Source organism: Choloepus didactylus, chromosome 6, assembly GCF_015220235.1.
Source record: "Choloepus didactylus isolate mChoDid1 chromosome 6, mChoDid1.pri, whole genome shotgun sequence".
In the NCBI taxonomy this organism is placed as follows: Eukaryota; Metazoa; Chordata; class Mammalia; order Pilosa; family Megalonychidae; genus Choloepus; species Choloepus didactylus.
Window position 1 is genome coordinate 92,090,486 of NC_051312.1, and position 26,876 is coordinate 92,117,361.

The following is a 26,876-nucleotide window of genomic DNA, read 5'->3' on the forward strand; positions in this document are numbered from 1 at the left end:
CTTCTAAAATTGTTTGAATATAATGACTTAAAAAAAATAAAATGTTAACAATAGTTATTCCTAGTGAAATTAGAGGTGACTTTTCAGAATCTCATTTTTTATTTTCCTCCTTTTTTATTATCTTTATTTTCTATATTTTTCAGTAATGAATGTGTGTTACTTGTGAAACAAGATAATAACAAAAGTTAAAAATAATTAACTTTCTTCCATAGGAATTGTGCTTCCTTTGTTACTGAAACTCCCAAAGATGGTAATGAAGACTTTGTCAAGGAAGACTTTCTGCCAGAGGTTTGGAAAATACATTTTACATAAGGATTTCATAAATGCCTTTTACATTAGTTTTCTGTATATAAACAAAATTGTCCTACGATTTAAAGTGACTGGAAAATTCACAAGCAAGGGTGTTGAAACAGTTATTCTTTCAGGCATTCAGTTAATAAATATAAATCATGTATTCTTTTGAAAGCCCACAGATGATTCAGGCAGGCTTTTTCTGCAATATAGAACACAAATATTCCGTATTATGTTCTGCACAGGTGATACTGAACACAAATGGTAAAATGGTGTAAGGCAAGCCAGAGAGGGCCAGGGGCTGTGAGACAGGCTGGCTGTGGCAGGAAAGAGGGTCATAGAAGGAGACATAATGGGCTTTCATAAATCACAACTCTTCCCGTCTGCATTATCCGAAAAGATATCAAACATCTACAACATTCATAGTGTGAACAGCAACCCTTTAGCAGTTCATGAAATCAGTTAAGATGGTCAAGATGGTTGAGACTAGAATGTTTTGGTTATTTTCTTAATTAACTTTTTCTTTTGGAATAATTTTAGATTTAATGAAAGTTGCAAAGAGAGTTCCTACATACGCTTTACCCAGCTTCTTTAATAACTATGGTACATTTGTCAAAACTAAGAAATTGATAATACCATTAACTAAACTGTAAATTTTATTTGGAATTCACCAGTTTTTCTGGTAACATCCTTTTTCTGTTCCAGGATACAATCCAGGATACCATATTGCATATAGGAGACTAGAATGTTTAAAAAGTGAAATTACATAGAATACAATGTAACAGAAAATACCAAGTACATTGCACACACTAAGAAAAATATTGTTTTATGAAACTTATTTCTGTTACATATTTAAGTTGTATTTCTTACTGAAGGTAGCAGTTAAAAAAAAACAAAAAAGAGAAACGGTCTTAGAAGACACCTAAGAATTACATATGGGCATTATCATTCTTGCCTTATAGAGCTTAATATTTTCGTGAAAAACAAATCAAAACACTTCCAGACAACAACACTATTGTGAAGTCAGAAAATGCAAAATAGTACAGGACAGTAGGACTAAGTAAGAATCAGTGGACAAAAAGAAATAAATATTAAAAATTAGGTTTTGCGACCATGTTGGTGTAAAGATGAGTATAATCCAGGCTGGCTTTATTATTATATATTCACCATTATTATATTTGGTTTTTTTCTTCTGATATAAAAATAAACTAAAATTAACATTTAAAAAAAGAAGAATCAGAGGACAGAGTAAAGCAGAAATCATTTTGATCTCCACTTACTGATGTACTGAACAGCCTTGCCCTTTGGAATAGAATAGAACTGGCCCCCTACATGTTGCTGAGTTGGATGGAATTCTCAGCTCAAGCCCTGAATGCATCACAGGATAGAAATGCATCACCCACAAGACCTCAGAGCCCAGCACTGCTCTCCCCAGGCAATGGCTGTGAAAGAAGTTGATAAAATGTGGTTTTGTCACTTTCTTTTCTGGGCCTCAGTGTCCTCATCTGTAAAATGGGGATGTGACGTTTGCCCTCCGGGCCGTTGGGAGAATCAAGAGAGAATAAGAAAGAGAAAGTGTTTTGTAAATTAAGGGCTATATAGATCTAAGTAAAAATTATTATGATAGATGTGACTGGTCATTCGTATTATTGTTCTTTGGATAATAAACTTTTTGAGAGCAAGTATTATATGTTTTGCATCTCCATAATCCTAGTAGTGCCTATCACCATGCTCAGCCCCAGTATCCCTCAGGGGTAGACTCATCTCTCTGGGAGATAAGGATCCGGCACACCTTGCCCTCCATGGATCCAATCAACTGAAGGCATCCCACACCTTCCCTTGCTCCTCTTCACAGAAGGACAGAGTCAAACTAGATCAGCTCCCATTGCCCCTGCAGATTGGGGTCTGATCATGGACCTTTCTATCCTCCCTGGTGGAAATCCTCCTCAGTTACCACTGGAACTGGTAAGGTTGAACAGCACCCTTTAAAATTTGTGTTTTTATTTCTAGTTTAAAAACATGTATTAGATTATCCTTTTTTAAAAAAGATTTAAAAGATACATTCACACACCCACATGAAAAATACTGAAAATCACAACCAAAAAAAGCAAATTTTACCTATTATCCCAGGCTTTAAAAAATTATAGAAAGTATAATTTTATAATTTCATAAAAGCATAAAAGTCCCCTCACCTTCATTTTTTCGATCTCCAAGGGTAAGCACTATGTATAATTTTTCCCATACTTATACTCACATATCTTTCTATGTCCTTTTAAAAAGTAGGATCATATTAGACAAATTACTTGCATCTTTTTTTTTTCACTCAACATTTCAAGGACATCTTTTCAGGAACTACATAACTATCCATCTAATTCCTTTTAAAACATAATAGTATTCTGCTGAATAAATGTATCATTTATTTCTTTAACTCTTCACCTATTGATAGATATTTAGGTCATTTCTAGATTTGTACAGTTACAGTGCTGCAACAAACTTCTTGAATTTCACGCATTTTTGCTATTTTCTTTGTTGTAGGCTGAACTCCTAAAAGTGGGATTATTGGGTCATGGAGTATGCTTGCTTTGTTTTTTTAATTCAGTTTTATTGAGATATGTTCACATACCATACAGTCATCCACAGTGTACAATCAACTATTCACAGTACCATCATATAATTGTACCTTCATCACCAAGATCAATTTTTGAACATTTTCCTTACTCCAAAAAAAAAAAAAAATAAGAATAAAAATAAAAATAAAAGTAAAAAATGAGCACCCAAAGCATTCCATCCTCCCCCATCCTACCCTATTTTTTATTTAGCTTTTGTTCCCATTTTTCTACTCATTTGTCCATACACTGGATAAAGGGAGTGTGAGCCACAAGGTTTTCACAATCACACAGTCACACCATGTAAGCTACATAGTTATACAATCATCTTCAAGAATCAAGGCTACTGGATTGCAGTTAAACAGTTTCAGGTATTTCCTTCTAGCTATTCCAATACACTAAAAACTACAAAGGAATAACTATATAGTACAAAAGAATGCCCTCCAGAGTGACCTCTTGACTCCATTTGAAATCTCTCAGCCACCTAAACTTTGTTTCATTTCATTTCCCCCTTTTGGTCAAGAAGATTTTCTAAATTCCACGATGCCAGGTCCAGGCTCATCCCCACAAGTCATGTCCCAGGTTGCCAGGGAGATTTACACCCCTGGGAGTCATGTCCCATGTAGAGGGAAGGGCAGTGAGTTCACCTGCCTAGTGGACTTAGAGAGAGAGGCCACATCTGAGCAACAAAAGAGGTTCTCTGGGGGAGACTCTTAGACACAATTATAAGTAGGCTTAGTCTCCTTTGCTTTATAAGGGCAAATCCCAAGATCAAGAGCTCAGTCTACTAAACTGGTAGTCCTCTTGTCTGTGAGAATATCAGTTATAAGCCATATGCTTGCTTTTATTGTTATCAGATACTTCCAAAGTACACTCCAATAAATTTTTCTTCGTTCACACTTCTACCAACAGAGAATGAGAATGTCTATTTCCCTACATCCTCATCAGCACTGTATATTATCAATCTCTTTAGTGTTTGTTGAATGAATATTCTTAAACCTATCAAACTGAATGTGGCAGAAATGATGGATTGGCTCATTTAACATCCAACCTGACAACTGTCTTGTGTGTCTTCCTGTGCTAGAAGTTGGAAAATGAAAAATCACATTTCCCAGGCTTTTTCCAGTTAGGGTCCACTAATCAGATGCACTCTTGCAAGACTTAAGTTTACAACTGAATTAAGTGGGAAGAGAGGCAGGGCACAAGGTCATCATTTGTGCTGGTGTGAATTGTGGTAGATATGGCAGGGCTCTGGAGCCAGTAGCCTTGAGGGAGGCTTTCTGATTGTGTCAGGGCAGCAGCTCCCTTGGTGGCCCAGCTCTGCAGCATGACCTGGGGAGTCACTCATGAAAGCTCAGCATAGCGTCTATTTCTATAGTGCTATCAATGATTCTGCAAGCTACTTAACCCCGAAATAAATCTCTTTCTGCTTACATGATCTGAGTAGTTTCTATCATCTTGGCTCCTACTGTGTCTAAATGTGTGACAATGTCAAATTAGTAACCTCTCTGAGGCTCAGCTTCATTATTTGTAAAAAGGAGACAATAATACCTATCTAATAGGGATATTGTAAGAGTTAAATGGAGTGATGACGTCAAAGTGACTGATTCATTCTGGGTCCAACAAGGCTTGTAGGTGGTGAGTAGGCTTTTTTCTCTTCTTTCTTCAGGCTCATTCATCCTATAAAACCCAGCTCAAATACCATTTCCTAATACCCCTGGGGAGGCTGAATTATTGTTCTCTTCTCTGAGCTGCCACTGACTTTGATTCACTTCTTTTATAGGACATACCACATTGTTGTGTGACGTAATCACTTATGTGTTTATCTGCCAACTAACTTTAGAATTCCTTGAGAGCAGGGGCTGTTCATGATTTATCTCTGTATCTCTATATCTCCAGAACCCAGCATACAACCTGCAGAATAGGTACTGAATGACATGTGACGGTTGAATGACCCTGCCTCACTGAACTCATTTTCCCACCCCTTGTCACAACAGTCAACCTCAATGTCCCTATTGGTATCTTAAACTGAGATCACCTGCCTGAAAGGAACAGAAACCCTTTTAAACTAGCTGAAGTAGAAGGGAGTATATCAGGCAACCTTCAGTTGCAAGAAATAGAAGCCACTCTAGCTGAAAGGGATTTAATACAGGAAATGAGGTGCTTATAAGGTTGTGGCAAATTTTGAAAGAGCTGTAGGCTGGAGCTCCAATAATAACTCCTGGAACAACACTCCTAAACTGGCATGGCAGTGGAGCTGCCACCTCTTCCACAATTAGGAAGGTGAGATATCAGGAGGCCACTAATGGGAACACTGATGTTCAAGAATGCACTATTACAGCTACAACTAAGGGATCAGGCTGCTGCTATTACAACTACCTCTTGACACTCACAAAGTTAGTGACTGGTCACTGAGGCAACACAGCAAAACACCAGAAGTCTTCATAACTGTTCTTCCCACCAGAAATAGCCAAAGCAGCAGGAAGATGGCTTCTGCCTCACTTCTGCCTTTCTGAACTCCCATGAGTGCATCTAAGTGGTAGAATCTAATCTGCATACAGAAATTTTAGCTACAACAGAGTCCTAAAAATACTCTTTCTATCTTCTGCAGTAGAAGGAACATTAAAAAGAGTTCAGGAATAGAGGTTGAGTGCTAATACAACAAATCTTTTCTGGGGTATATGGTTTACTGAACAATCTACCCACAAGAACCAAAGTGCAATCAAGCCACTGCAACTGGGCAGCTGGTTGTTGAGGCCACTGTTTCTTTTTTTTTAAAGAGCAGGTGAAGGTTTACAGAAAATTCATGCAGAAAGTAGAGTTCCTATGTAACCCCTGTTCCAGTTTTGCTAATGCTGCCTTTCTGCAAAATACCAGAAATGGATTGACTTTTATAAAGGGAGTTTATTTGGTTACACAGTTACAGTCTTAAGGTCACAAAGTGTTCGAGGTAAGGCTTCAACAATTGGGTACCTTCACTAGAGAAAGGCTATTGGCATCCGGAAGACCTCTGTTAGCTCAGAAGGCATGTGGCTGGCGTCTGCTTGCTCCTAGGTTGTGTTTCAGCTCCTCTCTCAGCTCCTGTGCATTCTTCAAAGTGTCCCTAGTGGCTGCAGCTTCTCTTGGGGCATTTTGTCCTCTCTTAGCTCCAGCTCCTCTTCAAAATATCACTCTCAGTTGCTCTGAAGTCCTTCTGTCTGTGAACTCCTTTATACAGCTCCAGTAATCCAATTAACACCCACCCTGAATGGGCAGGTTAACACCTCCATGGAAATTATCCAAATGGTTCATTCACAGTTGATTGAGTCACACCTCCATGGAAACGATCAAAGGATTCCAATCTAATCAACACTAATATGTCTGCCCCCACAAGACTGCCACAAAGATAATGGCATTTTGGGGGACATAATGCATTCAAACTGGTACACCCCCTCACACACACTTCTCCCTCTTAACATTTTGCATTAGTGTGATACCTTTGTTACAATTGATGTAACAATTTAATTATAATTATATTATTAACTATACCCCATAGTTTACATTAGAGTTCACTGTGTTGTATAATTGTTTTTTTTTTTCCTGGTAATTTACATTCAACCTAAAATTTCCCATTTTATCCACTTCTAAATATACAATTCAGTGGTGATAATTACATTTACAAATTGTGCCTCCATCACCATCATCCATTTCCAAAATTTTTCCATCATCCCAAATCAAAACTCCGTACCAATTAAAAATTAACTCTTCATTCCCCGCACTCACCCAGCCCCTGTTCACCTGTATTCGAGTTTCTGACTTTACAAATTTTATTTCAGATAAATGAGATCAAACAATAGTTGTCCTTTTGTGTCTGGCTTAGTTCACTCAACATGATATGTTCAAAGTTCATCCATTTTGTAGCATGTATCACAACTTCATTTCTTTTTACAGCTGAACAATATTCCATTGTATGTATATGCCACATTTTGTTTATCCATTCATCTGCTGATGGACACTTTGTTTGTTTCCAGCATTTGACAATTGTGAATAATGCTGCTATGAACATCAGTGCACAAATATCTGTTCAAATCCCTGCTTTCAATCCTTTTGGGTATATACTTAGAAGTGGAATTTCTGAGTCATTTGGTAATTACATGTTTACCTTTCTAAGGAACTGTCAAACTGTTTTCCACCATGGCTGCACCATTTTACATTCCTGCCAACAATGTACAGCAGTTCCTATTTGTCCACTTCTTCTCCAAAAATACATTTTCTGTTTTTTTTTTTAATAGTAGCCATTCTAGATGATGTAAGATGGTGTCCCATTGTGTTTTTGTTTTTGTTTTTTTTCATTGCCCTGATGGCTAATGAAGCTGAGCATCTTTTCATGGGTTCATTGGCCATTTGTATATCTTCTTTGAAGAAATGTCTACTCAAGTCTTTTCCCATTTTTTAATTGTATTGCTTGACTTTTGGTTCTTGAGTTGTAGGAGTTCTTTATATATTCTAGATAGTAAACCCTTATCAGATATATGGTTTCCAAATATTTTATACCCTTCTGTAGGTTGTCTTTTTACTTGCTTAATAAAGTCCTTTGATGCACAAAAGTTTTTAATTTTGATGAAGTCCATTTTATCAACTTTTTCTTTTGTTGCTTGTGCTTCTGGTGTGAAATCTGAGAAACCATTTCTAACGCAAGGTCCTAAAGATGTTTCCCTATGTTTTCTTCTAGGAGTTTTATAATTTTAGTTGTTATATTTAGATCTTTGATCCATTTTAAGCTAATTTTTTCATATGGTGTGAGGTAGGGATCCATCTTCATTCTTTTGCATATGGATTTCCAGTTTGCCCAGCACCATTTGTTGAAGAGACTATTCTTTTGCCACTGTGTGGCACCCTTGTCAAAACACTCCCAATTCAATTTCATTGGTGTGTGTACCTATCCTGTGCCAGTACCATGCTGTTTTGAATAAGCTTTGTGTAAGTTTAAAATCAGGAAGTGTGAATCCTCCAACTTTGTTCTTCTTTTTCAAGATGGTTTAGGATATTTGGAGTCCCTTACCCTTCCATATGAATTTGATGATTATTTTTTCCATTTCTGCAAAGAAGACTGTTGGAATTTTGATAGGGATTGCATTGAATCTGTACATTGCTTTGGCTAGAATTGACATCTTGACAATATTTAGTCTTCCAATCCAGGAACATGGAATGTTCTTCCATTTATTTAGGTCTTTAATTTCTTTCATTAATATTTTGTAGTTTTCATGTACAAGTCCTTTATGTCCTTGATTAAATTTATTCTTGGATATTTTATTCTTTTAATTGCTATTATAAATGAATTGTTTTAACTTGATTTCCTCTTTGGACTGTTCACTACTAGTCTATAGAAACATTACTGATTTTTATGAGCTCTTCTTGTACCCCACCACTTTGATGAATTTGTTTTTTAGCTCTAGTATCTTTGTGGTGGATATTTCAGGATTTTCTATATTTAGTGTTCTACTTTGCTAATGCTGCCAGAATGCAAAACACCAGAGATGGATTGGCTTTTATAAAAGGGGGTTTATTTTGTTAAACAGTTACAGTCTTAAGGCCATAAAGTGTCCAAGGTAACACATCAGCAATCGGGTACCTTCACTGGAGGATGGCCAATGGCATCCGGAAAACCTCTTGGCTGAAAAGGCACATGGCTGGCGTCTGCTTGCTCCCAGGTTGTGTTTCAAAATGGTGTTCTCCAAAATGTTAACATCAGCCTTCAATGACCATCTTCAAAATGTATCTCTAAGCTGCAGCTGCTCCCTGGTTCTTCTGTTTCTGAGCTTTTATAGGGCTCCAGTGAACTAATCAAGACCCATACTGAATGGGTGGGGCCACATCTCCATGGAAATAATCTAATGAAAGGTATTACCCACAGTTGGGTGGGTCACATCTCCATGGAAACAGCCTAATCCAAAGATTCCATCCCAATCAACACTAATACTCCCCCCCAAGATTGCATTAAAGAATATGGCATTTTCTGGGGGCCTTAATATATCCAAACTGGCACATATCCTTTATCTTGTTAAGGAAATTTCCTTCTATTCCTAGTTTTCTGAGTGCTTTTTATCAGGAAAGGGTGCTGGATTTTGTCAAATGCTTTTTCTGTGATAAATGAGATAATCATATGGTTTTTGTCTTTCATTCTATTAATATGCTCTATTAATTGATTTCTTATGTTGAACCACCCTTGCATTCCTGGGATAAATCCCACTTGGTCACGGTGTATAATTGTTTTAATGTGCTGTTGGATTCAGTTTGCAAGTATTTTGTTGAGGATTTTTGCATGTATATTCATGAGAGAGGCCGGTCACTCTTGTTGTCTCTTGTGAGCCCACTTTGTCTTCAATCTCTACTTAACCCTGTATATCTTCTCTACTCCCTCTCTTTTCTATAGACCAAATTTTTGGCTTACTTATGGTTTCTCTGCTCCTCCATACTAAATCTTACTTGAGGCTTCAGTGTGCTATGGCCCTCTTTCCTCTCCCATTCTGCTTTGCCGTTTGAATGAGGCACCTGGTACCATCCAGCTGGTTTTGTTTTTCGCTTACTTAACTCCAAATTCCAGAGAGAGAGAAAGAGAGCTAGAGAGAGAATCCAGTTGGTCTAACTTGAATCAGATATCACCTCCAGTCTGGAGGGTTGGGACCTTGTGTTATTTAAAGTTCAGTCATTCCAGGAGCTGTGACCAAGCCAAGTTTTTTAGAGGGAAGTATAAGCAGGGAGGTAATAATGGACATGTCTACTTTACTGTATTAAATTCTCATCTCCACTAATTTCTTTAACCCCTTCAGTTCCTCTCTTAGGATCTTGGAGTCACTTCTCATTACTCACACATTAGCACCTACCAATGGTTAGAGATGCAAGGGCATTTTCTTTAAAAAAAATAAAAAAGCTTTTCTGAGGTATAATTTACATACCAGAAAATTCACTCATTTAAGTGTACAATGATTTTTAGTAAATGTATACAGTTGTGTAATCAAAGAACAGTTGTGATATTAGCAGAATTTGCTGAAAATGTAGAATGAAGGAGAAATACAAAAACATTTCACATCACATCAAAGCAAACAATACCAAATGGAAGGGCCAAATTGGTCATTGCCAGGGATTGGGGGGAAGAGGGAGTGGTGAGTTAATTGCTTAATGGTTAAAGAGTTTCTATTTTGGGTGATAAAAAGATTTCAGTAATGAGAGGTGCTAATATTAGCACAAAAGGGTACAGTAATTAATGCCATTGAATTGTACTTAAAAATGCTTAAAATGGCAAATTTTATATTATATATATTTTATTACAATTTTTTAAAACCCATCAAATTATATACTTTAAATGTGCATAGTTTATTGTACGTCAATTATACCTCAATAAAGCTTTAATTAAACAGAAAAAAAAAAAGAAAAAAGGAAGGACCACCAGCCAGCACAAGAGAGCTTCCCCGAGCATTTGCCCCACTTAGACTCTGTCTCTCCATCTTGCCAACTCCTCTTTATCTTCACCCTTCTGTCTTTTCTCTGCTCCCTTTAGTGGGCATCTGCTCTCTGTGCCTGCCCAGCATTCTTTGTATTCATGCCCTTTCCTCTGGTAATAAGCAACAGTTTTCCTTTGGGGAACCTCCCTTTCCCCTTCTCTTAAATTACTTCAGCAGGACTTACCCCACCCTATTCCAGTGATCCACCAATAGATCGCCAAGCCCGGATAATCTGTGCACTCCAGGCCCCTGACAAGCCTGCTGTCTTCTGGGACAGACTTCTGGGAACTCTTGGAGAGTGAAGGACTCTTGCCCCTGGGGCTGCTGAGCTGGCAGGAAGGTAAACTAGCTTTGCTAATGGCTACCTTTGCTACCCCACATGAAGAGCCTGCTTGAACTAAATCAAAACAAAGGAAAACAGTATCAGAAGATGGAGAAAGAACTCAAATATGGATGACAAACTTTGAGTACCTGAATCCAACTATGTCTAAACTAGATAACTGCTTTGTTTTGTTTTTTTCTTAAGCCAGATTGAGTTGAGTTTCTGTGATTTACAATTGCAAGGGCCCTGACTAATACCCTCTTCTTTCCCCCTCCTCTTCAGAAGCAATAAACTAAATTCTTCTCTTTGCTTCATGCAAAGCAGCTTTCCCTTCCTCTGAGCGGGGCATCTGCTGACCCACTGAATATTCCAAAGTGTTTTCACAAAGACAGTTTCTTCCTTATGAGATATATTGGTGCCAGCCATGAAGATAACATTTTTTCACTTCGTTACAAAATATATTTATGTAATTGAAACTGTACTGTGTATACAGTTTCTGATCCTGCTATTTTCAGTTTTTAATCAACAAATATTTATTTAGAAACTATATGCCAAGTGTATACCAGGCAACTAACACTATGTTGAGAATCTTCCCATGTGACTAAAATGACTTTGTGACTGTCATTTATACAGACAGTTTTTAAAACAAAACTTTATTGTTGACCATTTAGCTTGCTTCTAAGTTTTACTAACAGTGACAGACACATAATACTGTCTAAGTCTGTCATCATTTCTTTTGGATAGATTCTCAGAAGTAGGATTCCTGGGGGAGCTTCATATTTTAGCTAAAAGAGCAGAGAAAAGAAATCTACCAATCACCACTGTAATAGTGTCTGTCCCCTCTTACCCCGCCTGAAGAGTTCTGGCTTGAAGTGTTTTCAGACAGCAGAAGACTCAGGCCCCCTCTCAAGAGCTTCCCCTTCCCTGCAAGCCCTCTCCTAGGCTGCCCGAAAGGGGCTGCCAACTGACGGACAGCTGCCCCCGCTCCACCACGTGGCTGGCAGCCTGTCAACCCTGGAGACCCTGCGGGGCCATGTAGGGCACATGTCTGCTCTTAGGGATTGTTTGACGAGAATGGCATTCAGGGCAAGCCTGGGAGGGAGAGGTGCCAAGACAAGAAAGTCAGAGCTGTTTGTGATCCAATTTTCTTGTTAAAGCATTTTTATTTCTATTTTTCACTTTCCCTAATAAGCATGTGCATTTTATAATGAGAAAAAAATGACCTTATTGAGAGGGAGAGAGCAACAACAAAATGAGTTTCAAAAATTTGATGTCGGGCTGGAGATAATCTTCTGGTTTCTGGAAAAGCAGCTGGGAGTTATCTGGCTTGGCAACGCTTCCTACAAATCACTGGCTGACTCAGAAAAATGCATATGCACTTTAGTCACTCCAAGGACATGCTGGTTCCCCCTGGGGCCACCACAAAGGGCAATTGATGACTGTCTTCCAGACCTGGAAGAGGCTTCCAAACTGTGATGTGTGAAAACAAAGGGTGGGTGTAAGACCAATTAGGTAGGAGCATCCAAGAGACAGATATTTGACTCATTGCCAGAACTTTCTAGCAGGAGCAGGCAGAATGATCGGAAGATAGAACTGGCTGCCCCAGGAAGTGGTGACCTACCCATCCCGGAAAGTGTTAAAGCACATGCTGGAGGCCATTTGTCCTGGAACACTGGTGCAGATTCAATTGCAAGGCAGGACAGCAGACTCAAATTTTTTGGTCTTGAGACTTTTTGCCCCCCTAAAAATTTATTGAGGACTCCGAAAAACTTTGTTTATGTGTGTTATATCTATCAATATTCACCGTATTAGAAATTAAAACTGAGAAATTTTTAATGAGAAAAGTAGCATTTGTTATATTTTGCAATCTCTTTACTAGCTAGATTAATAGAACATGGCTCGAGTTTTATATCTGCTTCTATATTCTATCTGATGCAATATGTACTTTGGGCTTCTATATTCTATTTTTGCAATATGTACTTCCATGTGTAGTTGGAAAAGGGAGAACAATTTTAATTGTCTTTTCAGATAATTGTGGACACTCTTCTGTGATACTTCTCCAAAACTCGACAATTGGGAGTTTCTTAAAGGTAAGTTGCAATGTGGAATCTGAAACTCTATTAATGATGTTTTCATACTTTGTACACTCATGTGGAAAAGGCAAATAATATTTTAGGACTACTAAAAACATTGTTTTAACTTCACGGACACCCGAGGGGGTCTTGGGGATCTTTGTGGGTTCCTAGAACACACTTGACAATTGCTGAGGAATTGCAAATAAGCTGGTAATAGGAGACTGTTCATTCATTCATTTATTCATTCATTCATGTCACACATGCATGAATTATTGAGCCCCTACTGTTTTAAGCATCTAGATTACAATTATGATAGACATACCCTACCCCCAAAGAGATCACAATTTAAATAATAATAAAAGAAAACATTCACTGAGTGCTTACCATCATCCAGGTTCTGTAGCAATTATTCCCCATACATTACTTCATTTAATCTTCAAACCACCTTATGAAAGAAATTCATCTATCTTTACGAATACAGAAATTATGTATCTTACCACAGGTAACACAGCCTGGTAGAGCCAAGATTAGAACCACTAGGCTAATGCTTCTCAGCACATTTTTAAGTAAACAGATCCACGAAGTGTGACATATGCCTTGTGCAGGTTCTAGGGGGGAAGGCAGAGGAGGAGCAACCAACCCTTCCTGGGTGGGTGGCCTGGGACTAGTGCCTGGGCTGAGGCTTGAAGGTTTGGTGGGAGCTGACCAGGAAAAAGATAGGACTCCAGTAGCAAAGCTGAGGTGTAAGAGAGAGCCGCAGCCAGATGGCAGGGCTCCAAGTCAGGTTTGGGTGGAAGAGGGACGAGAAGTGAAGCTGGAGAGGCAGCAACAACTAACATTACAATTTCCAACATGGCTAGCAGTGCATTAAGCCCCCTTCTATTTCTAACTCATTTAAACATTACAACAACTCTATGAGAGAGAGAACTGGCATTTATTAAGTAAATTCTGAATGCCAGTCACTGTTCTCAGTGTTGGTGTGCAGTAACCAATGCAATCCCCATAACAATCTTATGAGGCTATTATTATTATTATTATTCCCATTTTATAGATAGAAAAGTAAGGCCTGGAGAGGATAAAAAAAATGTCCAAGGTGGTGAGAGTAAAGCTGGGATTTGAACCCAAGTTTCAGCAGCTGTGCTTCTCACCACTATGCATGATAGTTAAGGACATGAGAACAAGATAAGGAATTCAGGTTTTTATCTGGCAGGGCTACTCATTAGGATTAGGCAGAAAGCAACATGTTCTGATTGCCTTTTATAATCATACTAACTGCTGTATGGGGAATGATAGGTGGGAACAAGAATGGAGACACAACATTTAGTAAGCCAGGTGAGAACGAATAAGAATGGGGCAGGGGCAGTGGAAATACAGACAAGCAGACGTCTTTGAAAGAAATTAAGAGAATCAAGAGAACAGAATGGTCAGTATATGATGATTTATTCGAGACAGGTGAGGGATGACTCCTGGTTTCTGAGAGGATGATGGTGCAATTCAGAGAGAAAGGGACACATGGGAGGAGCAGGCTTAGGGTTGGAAAAAGTCAAGGGGTGAAGATTATGAGATAATTTGAGACAGATTGTGTCTTAGGTACATCCAAGGAGAGAGATCTAGGCATGTGAGCTTTATGAAGGCAAAGATCTTTGTTTCATTCACTGATGTGGTCCCATGCCAAGAACAGTACCTGGCATGAGAAGACACCCAATACCAAATTATTAACTTAATGAGGAGAAAAGAGCTCTGGGCTCGAGGTGAGGAAATCATGTTGGGAACTGCTACAGAGATGGCATGTAGACTGAAGGGAATTACAAGATCAAAACTCTGGGGACACTAACACTTATAAGACAGGCAGAGAAAAGGCAACTGCTAGAGAAACTGAGGAGAAGCAGGAGGTGGCCAGGAACAAGGGGAGAGGGGGATGTCAAAGGCTATCCAACAGCCTAGCACTTCTCTGTCCTCCTTTCTTCCTCAGGCCCTCTGGTCTGCCTTTCTTTAACCAGAAAAATGTTACTCAGACTTTTAAGGTAAAGAAGCCTTTGCAGCTCTGCGTTCTTTAAGCATAGTGCCTAATCATAGTCACCAAGTTTTGGTCAGTGCTTTCCAGTCCATAAAACATGTTCTTTCCCACACTTCCATTCCTCTTTTACTTCAATCCCAATTTACCTTTTAGTAAACTTTTTTAATTGAGGTAAAAAAAAAAAAAAAAAGTACTTACTATAACGTGCAATAATCTGAAGTGTATAACTTGATGCATTTTTGCATTTATATGCATCTGTGTAGCCACCATCTGGATCACAATAGAGAACTTCTCCAGCATTCAACATTTCCCTCATGTCCCTGCTCAGTCCCAACCCCACCCAAGGTAACCAATATTCTAGCTTCTATAAATTTCCATTGGTTTTTTTTGGTTCTTGAGCTTCATCTAAATGGAATCAGACAGCCTGCATTATTTTGTGCCTGGCTTCTTTCACTCAACATAATAACTGTGAGATTCATCCATGTTGTTGTGTGTTTCAGTAGTTTGTGCTTATGTGTGCAAAAAATATGATTATCCTCAGGGACAACAATGCCTACCTCCAAAGGCTGCTATTGGAATTAAATGTGATCTTGCCACCAATAAAATGAATGTTTATTGAATACCAAAACAATTTAATCCTCATCAGGGGATCATTATCTCCTTTTCATGGGACTTAGTGATGTATTGGAAGGGAGAGAGGATGAAACAATGATATGCTGGTAAACTGGTTCTCTGGGGGAAATTCCTTATTTATAGTATTTGTTGATTTTCGTGGTATAAATACTGCCACCATGGCTGATGTCAAGCTACCAATGATTTAACAACCAGCCTTGCAAAATTCCCAGAAATTTAACGATCAGCTCCGAAGCACCAGTATGAGCCAGTTGCAGCACAGCACTGAATGATTCACAGACTCTGAAGCTTGAAGGAGCTAAGAATGTTGCTCAAGGTCTCATACCTCTTAAGTAGGGAGGTAAGTGGGGATTTGAGCCCAGCTTTTTCTGATCCTAATCCTCTATGCTTTTTTTCCCCTATTCAAGAGATTCTTTTTTTTTTCACTTTATTTATAAAAAAAATTTTTAGAAAACATTTCAAACAAAATAAAACAAAGGAATAAGAAAAATGAATAACATAAAATAACTACAACATGTTCCTACCATACCCAAGAAAATTTACAAATCATAATCATTCCTGAGCATTCTCAAGGGATTCTTAAAAAGGAGCTGCCTTGGTTTGATGTGCTGAGCCCTCGATCATGGGACTTGCCCTTATGAAGCTCATTACCGCAAAGGAGAGTCTAAACTTGCATGTAATGGTGCCTAAGAGTCTCCCCCTGAGTACCTCTTTGTTGCTCAGATGTGGCCCTCTCTCTCTCTAACTGAGCCACGTGACAGGTGAACTCGCTGCCCTCCCCTCTACGTGGGACCCGACTCCCAGGGGTGTAAATCTCCCTGGCAATGCAGAATATGACTCCCGGGGATGAATTGAACCCGGCATCGTGGGACTGAGAGTATCTTCTTGACCAAAAGGGGGATGCAAAATGAGACGAAATAGTTTCAGTGGCTGAGAGATTTCAAATGGGAGTCGAGAGGTCACTCTGGTGGACATTCTTATGCACTATATAGATAACACCTCTTAGGTTTTAATGTATTAGAATAGCTAGAAGTAAATACCTGAAACTACCAAACTCCAACCCAGCAGTCTGGACTCCTGAAGACAATTATATAATAATGTAGATTACAAGGGGTGACAGTGTGATTGTGAAGACCTTGTGGATCACACCCCCTTTATCTAGTGTATGGATGAGTAGAAAAATGGGGATAAAAACTAAAGGACAAATGGGGTGGGATGGGGGATGATTTGGGTGTTGTTTTTTCACTTTTATTTTTTATTCTTGTTCTGGTTCTTTCTGATGTAATGAAAATGTTCAGAGATAGATTGTGGTGATGAACGCATAACTCTGTTATCATACTGTGGACAGTGGATTGTATATCATGGATGATTGTATGGTGTGTGCATGTATTTCAATAAAACTGAATTTAATTAAAAAAAAAAAAAAAGGAGCTGCCTTAAAGAAGACCTAAATTAATGGAAAGGCATCCTATGTTCATGGATTGGAAGACTTAATATTGTCAAGATGGCAATATTACCTAAAGCAGTTCTTCCGGTTTGCTAATGCTGCTGTTTGCAAAACACTAGAGATGGATTGGCTTTTATAAAGGGGGTTTATATGGTTACACAGTTACAGTCTTAAGGCCATTAAGTGTCCAAGTTAAGGCATAAGCAATAGGGTACCTTCACGCAAGAAAGGCCATTGGCATCCAGAAAACCTCTGTTAGCTGGGAAGGCATGTGGCTGGCATCTGCTTGCTCCCAGGTTGTTTCAAAATGGCATTCTCCAAAATGACAGTGTCAGCTTCCAAGGCCATCTTCAAAATGTCTCTCTCAGCTGCAGCTAGTCATGAGCTTCTTCTGTTTGAGCTTTTATAGAGCTTCAGTGAACTAATCAAGGCCCACACCAAATGGGTGGTGCCACACCTCCATGGAAATTATCTAATCAGAGCTATCACTACAGTTGGGTGGATCACATCTCCATGGAAACAACCTAACCCAAAGATTCCAACTTAATCAACACTAATACGTCTGCCTTCACATGACTGCATTAAAGAATATGGCTTTTTCTGGGGGACAATATACATACAAACTGGTATAGCAGTCTACAGATTCTATCCAATCCCTATCAAAATTGCAATGGCCATTTCTGCAGAAAATGAAAGAGTCAATCCTCAAAGTCATATGGAATTGCAAGGGGCCAAATAGCTAAAACAATCATGAAAAAGAAGAACATAGTTGGAGGACTCACACTTCTGATTTCAAAACTTACAGCAAAGCTACAGCAATCAGCACAATGTGGTACTAGCATAAATATGGACCAGTGGAATAGAAGAGTCCAGAAATAAACCCATACTGACCAAATTCGACCAATGGCCAAATTTGTGACAAGCACACAAAGCCCATTCAATGGGGAAAAAAATAGGCTCTCCAACAAATGAAGCTAAGAAAGCTGGATTTCCTCATGCAAAAAAATGAAGATGGACCCTTACTTCACACCATATACAAAAATTAATTCTAAATGGATCAATGACCTAAATGTAAGAACTAAAACTATAAAATTCTTACAAGAAAACATAGGAGTAAATTTTCACGACCTTGTATTAGACAGTGGATTCTTAGACTTTACACCAAAAGCATGAACAACGAAAGAAATAATAAATTGGGCTTCATCAAAATTAAAAACTTTTGTGCATCAAAGGACATTATCAAGAAAGTGAAAAGACAAGCTACAGAATGGGAGAATGTATTTTCAAATCGTGTATCTATTAGGGTCTAATATCCAGAATATGTAAAAAACTCTTACAATTCAACAACAAAAAGACAAACAACCCAATTAAAAAATGGGCAAAGAGCTTTTCTCCAATGAAAAATTGGAGAAAAATGAAAAAATGACAGACATTTGTCCAGTGAAAATATACAAATGGCCAACAAGCACATGGAAAGATGTTCAACATCATTAGTTGTGGGGGAAATCAAATCAATATCACAATGAGGTACCACTTCACACCCACTAGGATGGCAGTAATTAAATAATAAAAAGTGTTAATAAGGATGTGGAGAAACTGGAACACTCCTAAATTGTTGGTGGAAATGTGAAATGGTACAGCTGCTGTAGAAAACAGTTGGTCGTTCCTCAGAAAGTTAAACATAGAATTAACATATGATTCGGCAATTCCACAGTCCAAATCTCAATCAATGGATGAATGGATTAAAAATTTGTCATATATACATCCAATAGAATATAATTCATTCATAAAAAGGAATGGCTTACTAGTACATGCTGCAACATAGATGAACCTCAAAAACATTATGCTAAATGAAAGAAGCTAGGCACGAAAGGCCACATATTGTTATGATTCCTTTTATATGAAATATTCAAAATAGGTAAATTCGTAGAGACTGAAAGCAGATTATTGGTTTTCAAGGGCTTGGAGGGTGGGGGGATGAGAGAGGAGGAATGAGGAACAACTGTTTCATAGGTGTGGGGTTTCCTTTGGGGCTGATGAAAATATTTTGGAACTGGATAGAGAAGGTGCTTGCACAAAATTCTGAATGTACTAAAATGTCACTGAATTGTTCACTTTAAAATGATTAATTTTATGTTATGTCAGTTTCACCTGAATTAAAACGAAAACAAAAACAAAGGACTGCCGTCGGCTAATGAGCTGAGTCCTTCTGGGGGGCCTCAAACTGACCCCAAAATTCAGAATTTTATAAACTTTTACTTTCTTTAGTAAAACTACTAATTTATTTATCCATTACTGAAATTTGGTATTCATAAACTAAAATTGGGCTGTTACTAGAGTTTATGAAGAATTCTAAATTCAGTATTCCACAAAGTAGTCTGAATGCCAGGCAAATCTTGGCAAGCCCAATTTGCCTCCAACTATTCATGCCGTCATGCAGATAGCTGGAATGCCCTCATTTGGAAAATGGATTCTTTTGTTATCAGAGCATCGAATTCTTAGTGTTGTCTTGAGTTTGTTTTGATTTTCATTTGCTGATGCTCTTCGTTAATTTTAAATTATGGTTATTTTAGCTTCCCCTTTCTGGTTTAGGTTAAGTGTTTAAGAACATATTTGCACCAGCAGCATTTTTGTCCATAATTTTCTAGTAACTAGACTTTTAAGACATATATACGTTGTGGTTCAACCGTGGTCCATCCATAACCCCATTGGTAGAGCTGATGCAAATAATATCTCTCTAAAATTTGTTTCCACAGTCACGTTTCATGGTGATATGTGTAGCTGCTTGAAAAGTGACACTATTTTAAAAATATATGACACAGTCAATACAAACACAATTAAGTTACTAGGTTATTGTTAACTTTATAAGGCGTTGTTTATAATCCAAAATTATGTAAAAGTACATGCTGTTCTCCCATCATGGAAATAAATATAAATCCAATTAAATCTATGCTTGTATTATTATATGAATGGGAACAAGAGAAACAGGGAAGCTTATTAAGGTTTAAGAGCAATTTCTACACACCATACCAGGAGGTAACATGATTTAGTTGAAGAGTACAAGCTTTGGAATCAAAACGATTCATCCAGTGTCCTGGCTATGTGACTTGGAGCCAGCCACTTCTCTCTGAGTTTCAGTTTCCTTGTGTTTAAATGAAACAAATACCAAATACCACACAAGAATATTTTAAAGATTAAATGAGATAATGATATACCTGGAACAAAGTAAATGATATCTGTTATGGTTTTCCGAATGTGGTCTCCTAGTATATCAAATCACAGACTTCCTTTCCCTATTGCTTCTCCAAGATTTTACCAGAAACACAAATATTATTTGACAATATAATCTGTCAAGCAGACAAGATCTACATTTTGTAGAAAATCTGAGTAGAACTGATTCTACTTTAGTAACCAAACACTCTTGTGGATTCATAAGTTATTTTCTTACCCTTGACCCAGAACTTGAAGGTCCTTTTCTTTTCTTAGCTGGTAAAATGCACTACATGATAGAAGTAGGTGGCAGAAGGTTGGCCTTCCAGAGACGTATGTTTTAATTTTAGGAAAAGGTGGGGGTTGGGTATAAGAAGCGATGTTGAATAAGAAGGGGGCAATTTTTGTGGAGCACCATAGAGGTAGTTTAATTTAGTGGTTAAGAGTGAGGGTCACCCTACCTCACACCCTATACAAAAATTGACTCAAAGTGGATCAAAGACTTCAATATAAGAGACAGCACAATAAAACTCTTAGAAGATAATATAGGAAACATCTTCAGGACCTAGTAAAAGAGGTAACTTCATAGACCTTACACCCAAAGCACAAGCAACAAAAGAAAAAATAGGTAAATGGGAACTCCTCAAAATCAAAAGCTTTTGTGCCTCAAAAAACTTTGTCAAAAAGGTGAAGAGGCAGCCAACTCAATGGGAGAAAATATTTGGAAACCATATCTGATAAGAGACTGAAATCCTTTATATATAAACAAAACCTACAACTCAACAACAGTAGTACAAACAGCCCAATTATAAAATGGGCAAAATATATGAAAAGGTATTTTTCTGAAGAGGAAATACAAATGGCTGAAAAACACATGAAAAAATGTTCATCTTCACTAGCTGTTAGAGAAATGCAAATGAAAACCACAATGAAACATCATCTCACATCAATAAGAATGGCTGCCATTAAACAAACAGGAAACAATAAATGCTGGAGAGGACGTGAAGAAATTAGAACTCTTACTCATTGCTGGCGGGAATGTATAATTGTACAGCTGCTATGGAAGACAGTTTTATGGCTTCTCAGAAAACTAGATATCGAATTACCCTACACTCCGGCAATTCCACTTCTTGGTATGTACCCAGAAGATCTGCAAGCAGTGACACGAACAGACATTTGTATGCCAATGTTCATAGTAACATTGTTCACAATTGCCGAGAGATGGAAACAATTCAAATGTCCTTCAACAGATGAGTGAATAATCAAAATGTAGTATATACATATGATGGAAGGAACAAGGTCCTGAAACATATGGCAACATGGATGAACCTTGAATATACAATTCTGACTGAAATAAGCCACACACAAAAGGAGAGATATTGTATGTTACTGCTTCTATGAACTCCCTGAACAATGTAAAATCAATGTCTTATAATGTAGACTATTGGGGACCTAGTGATAGACAGTAGTTAGTGAGGGGGAATGATAATCTAATATGTTCAGATATGTTAATGATGGTGAATACAAAGGTGTGGTAATGGATAGGGGTGACGACTGCTTGTTAATGGGATTATAAGTATCTGAGCTGTATTGAAGGTGAATAGGATTGAAAGGGGTTGTTCAAAGGCATGTATCCCACAGATCAGCACTACAAAATACATGCTTGCATGATATACTTCTAAGGTGTGATACTGGTACAGAGTTGACAACAGAAAGGTATATGGGAAAAAATCTACCTATTGTATACTAGAGACTATAATTAATAGGAATACTTTACTAGTAGCACACTAATACTAGGGACAAGTAATTAAGGGCTGAAAAGAGCAATGGGGTGTTTTGGGTCATGAGACTTGTATAAAGTGAAGAGTGGTGAGGATTATACAACTAAGTGATGATAATGTGAGATAGGAATGGATTATCGTGGACTAATGTATGCTATGTGAATTTAGGAACCCCCTACTTTATAAGTCAAGCCCTCGATCTTGAAACTTCCTCTGGTGAAACTTATGGTTTAAAGAGGAGGTTAAGCCCACCTATATTTATGCCTAGGAGTCACCCCCAGAGAACCTCTTTTGTAGCTCAAATGAGAACTTTCTCTCTCTTAAGCCTAACTCCACAAACAAATTCTTCATCCTACCCCCAATGTGGGACAAGATCCCTCAGATGAATGAGTCTCCCTTGCAACATGGGACACAGATTCCAGGAATGGACCTGACCCTGGCATTGAAGGGTTGAGAATGCCTTTTTGACCAAAAGGAGGAAAAGGAAGACAACAAAATAAGGTTTCAGTGACTAAGAGAGTTCAAATAGAGTCAAGAGGCTGTCCTGGAGGTTACTCCTATGCAAGCTTCAGCTAGATTTGCCAAATGACCATAATATGATAAGCCCAAATCAATAGTAGTCTCCCAAACCCTAAAGAATACCTGGATCCCTATCTGAGACTCTATAAAAGTTTTACTGGCTAAATTTGTTCTTCAGAAACTTCAATCCTCCAGAGTGCTCCTATGCCAGAGAAGTCTCCAAACCCAGAGGCAACAGCCTCTTCAAGAACATCAACCAGATGTGTCCCCTTTTCCCATAATGTCAGCACCCTTTTCAACATAAACAAGTTAGGGTGGTCACTGCCTAGAGATCCCTGAAGATTAGGAAAGTGATTAAACTAAAGGAAGCTGTCGCAACAGACATAGGGTTTAATAAAGGATTATGAATACTGAATCTCTATATAATTTTCTTCTTCTTAGTTGCTAGGGTATTAGAATAGCTAGAAGGAAAGAACTGAAATGGTGGAACAGTAACCCAGTGTATCCTTTGAAATTTTCTATATAGCTTCTTGTTAAATTGTAATTTGAAAGTCATCACCTTTTTGTATATATAATTCACATTAAGGAAATAGCTGAAACTATGATACTGTAATTCATAACACTTTTGGAAATTTCCTATATAACTACTTGTTAAATCATACTTTGAAAGATATTAACTTTTTGCATGTATGTTATAGTTCACAATAAGGATATAACTGAAACTATGGAATTGTAACCCATAACATTCTTTGAAATTTGCTTTCTAACTACTTAAATTGCACTAGGAAAGTTATCACTTCTATGTATACATGTTATATTCTACAATTTAAAAAATGATTAAAACAAACAAACAACAACAACAACAACAAAAACGAATGCAGTCATGCTGCAAATATCTAACTCAAATGGAGTCAGAAATTTGCTTAGCTTCCCCTTTTCAACTCTCATCCAGGGTCTAAATCAGCTTCGCCCTCATCTCCTCTTTGCTATGGAGATTGAAGGCATTTTCCTCTATTGCAAAGTGTCAGCTAAAGCCACAGTACTTTCTTAGAGTTTGCAGCCTTTCTGGCTCACACATTTGGGAGCATTAGAAAACTAAATATTTTGGCTGAAAAGCTTTCCTTCCAGTCCTGAAGCACGTGACAAACATGGATGAACCTTGAGGACTTTATGCTGAATAAATCAGACACAAAAGGAAAAATATTATATGATCTCACTCATATGAAAAAGTTATAATATATAAACTCACAGCATAAAATCTAGAATATAGGTTACCAGGAGATAGAATGGAGATAAAACGAGAGAATGGGGAGCGGTTGCATAATATGTGCAGAATTTTAATTAGGTTAAACTTAAAACGCTTGAAAATGGATAGAGGTAATGGTAGCACGTTATTGTGAGTATAACTAATAGTGCTGAACTGCATGTGAATGTGGTTGAAAGGGGTGCTTTAGGGTTATGTATGTTACCAGAAGGAAAGCTAGAGATTAAATATGGGAACATATAACATAGTGAACCTTGTGGTGCACGATGACTGTGATAAACACTACAAATATAAATAAGTTCTTTCATGAACCAGAACAATTGTATGGCACTTTTACAAGGAGTTAATAATAGAATGGTATATGGGGAAAAAAGTGTACCTATTGAAAATTATGGACTATAGTTAACAGTAATATCTTAATATTCTTTCATCAACAGTAACAAATGTACCACACTAATTTTAGGAGTCAATAATAGGTTGGGGGGGATTTTCTTTTATATTTTATTTTTATTTTTGGAATAATGAAAACATTCTAAAATTGATTGGGTGATGAATGCACAAGTATGTGATGATGCTGTGAGCCACTGATTGCATATTTTAGATAGATTGTATGGTATGTGAATATATCGCAATAAAATTGCATTAAAAAAAAAAGAGTAAGGGTCACAGAGCCAGGTGAAGTGGGTTGGAATTCCAGGTTTGCCAACTTACCAGCTGTAGAATCCAGCAAGTTATTCCCTATTCCATGCCTCTGTGAGAATAGGTGATAATAATACCTAAAATAGTTGCTATGAGCACTAAATAATTTAATGGCTATAAACCACTTAGAATAGTGCCCAGGGCAGTGGAAATGCCCAGTCAATGTTAGCTATTATTACTACACATCAGGCCTGTTCAAGTCCCTAGGGGCACAGTAAGGAACAAGACACAAGCTTCCTGCGTTAAAGAGCTTAACTTCTAGTTAAGGGATGTGCTGGATGTCTTGTTTGCCGTGGGGATCAGTCCTCCACAGTTCTCCACCCTGCTCTGTGCCTCTGGAACTGATTATAAGACCACATCAACAGACTCCCTTGTGTTTTGGCTTCTGGTTTGATTCTGCCAATGGGAGGCACCAAACTGGGGAAATGGGGGACAGAGTGACAGCAAGGTTAAGATACATATTCCCCTGGCTCTCTCTTTGGCAGGGGTTGCCTGTATTCCTGTAGCAGAAGCCACAGCTCCTGGGAGGCAGCCCCCTCTGGACTCAAACAATGGATCCCCCTCGCGTTTCAAGCTCACAGGTGGTCATGCTCTCTGCTGTTCTTAGGCAGGGAAGATGCACTCTCCCTTATTGCTGTCCTTAAACCCCACCCACACCTGCCCTCAAATTATCCAGTGTGTGTGCCAGCTCTTTCCTGAAAGGATCCTGACCGATACAAGGAAAGACAGACAATCAATAAACAAATAAAATCATAAGATATGTTCATATTATAAAATAATATTCAGTAATATGTTAGAATAATAGGAAGATGAAATTTTTTTCCAATTGTAGTACACAGTACAAGTTTCAAAAGGTACTAAAGGAAAAATAGGCAAGCACTGTTATTAGTTTCTTGAAGATCCTTCAGAGACAGACTAAGTCTAAACAAGCATGTATTCAGAGCCATGAGACTGGATGAGCGCACCTAGGAAAAAGTGTTAGATACTCACTGTGCACCATTCTAAGTGTTTTACAAGTAACCTATCTAATCTTTACAATAACCCTATGAAGTAGTTATTATCTTAATCCCCATTTTACAGAAATTTGTCTAAGGTCCTGCTGTGATTAAATGCTGGAGCTATGCTTTGAATCTGAGCAATCTGACTGACACCTGTTGTTCTAGTTTGCTAATGCTGCAGAATGCAAAACACCAGAGATGGATTGGCTTTTATAAAAAGGGGGTTTATTTGGTTATACAGTTACAGTCTTAAGGCCATAAAGTGTCCAAGGTAACACATCAGCAATCAGGTACCTTCACTGGAGGATGGCAAATGGCGTCCGGAAAACCTCTGTTAGCTGGGAAGGCACGTGGCTGGCGTCTGCTCCAAAGTTCTGGTTTCAAAATGGCTTTCTCCCAGGACATTCCTCTCTAGCAAGCTTGCTCCTCTTCAAAACGTCACTCACAGCTGCACTGAGTTCCATCTCCTTGAGCCAGCACATTCATATGGCTGCACTGATCAAGGCCCACCCCGAATGGGTGGGGCCATGCCTCCATAGAAATATCCCATCAGTTATCCTCTACAGTTGGGTGGGGCGCATCTCCATGCAAACAACCTAATCCAAACGTTTCAACTTAATCCCCACTATTCTGTCTGCCCCACAGGATTTCATCAAAGAATATGGCTTTTTCTGGGGGACATAATACATTCAAACCAGCACACCTGTGTTCTGATTTACCACGCCTGTCATGAAACTCAAGCTTCAGGGCCCTTCACTCACATGCGTGCTGGTGTAGACTGGGAGGCCAGAGCAATGTGGTTACATGGTCATATGATTTGGAAAATTTGCAAAAGAAAAACAGTTTAATCATAATTAATTAAGATCATTTTTTCTTTCCACTGCAACCAGTGCTCAAATAGGGTGACATTGGAATGGCCACAGACATTTTGGGGATCCTGCTTGTGGGAAGCGAGTTGGGGATATATTTAGTTTGGGTTTTATAAGATATAACTTATGTGGTTCACAAGCATTTCCACATATAATTAAGTCATCACTAGCCATTCTAGTGTAGGAATGGCTTCCAGGAGTATTCACACTCTCCATTATACCAGCCAAGCTAGTGTTGTGACATGATGATGCAGAGCCAGAGACATTACAACAGGGCGCATCCTCTGGTGCCCAGCAGGAGAAGCCTGTGAGCATGGAGGAGAAGCAAGGGTTGGCAATAATGGAGCCTCAAGGTAGTCTGTGGAAAATTCTTCCAGTCTTCAGATGTGTAAAATTATAAAGGGAGGATTCGGTTCTCATTGACAACTAGTCAAAATAGAATTTCTCTCCTGTCAGGAGTTTACTCGTGATGCAGCATTCCTTCTCCTCCCATTCCCTCCACCTCCTTTCCCTTTTCTTTTTTTTCTAATGGGAGTTGTGTAAAATAGAATTCACCAAATTTTTGTTTGTAGAGCACATTACCACAAAGAGCAAGTAAGTCTGTGTGTGAAGTTGAAAGTACATCCAAATCAGGACTCTAATTTCTCACTTATTTTAATGAAAA

The 26,876-nt window shown here is 38.2% G+C and overlaps 1 long non-coding RNA gene across 1 annotated transcript in view; it reads left to right on the plus strand.

The window, feature by feature from the left end:
- Positions 1-254: 254 nt before the first annotated feature.
- Positions 255-26,876, plus strand: part of LOC119538068 — a 45,830-nt gene continuing 19,208 nt past the window's right edge. Inside the window, exons 1-2 of the long non-coding RNA XR_005217506.1 lie at positions 255-288; positions 12,729-12,790. This is a non-coding gene — a long non-coding RNA (uncharacterized LOC119538068). The remainder of the gene's footprint in view (positions 289-12,728; positions 12,791-26,876) is intronic.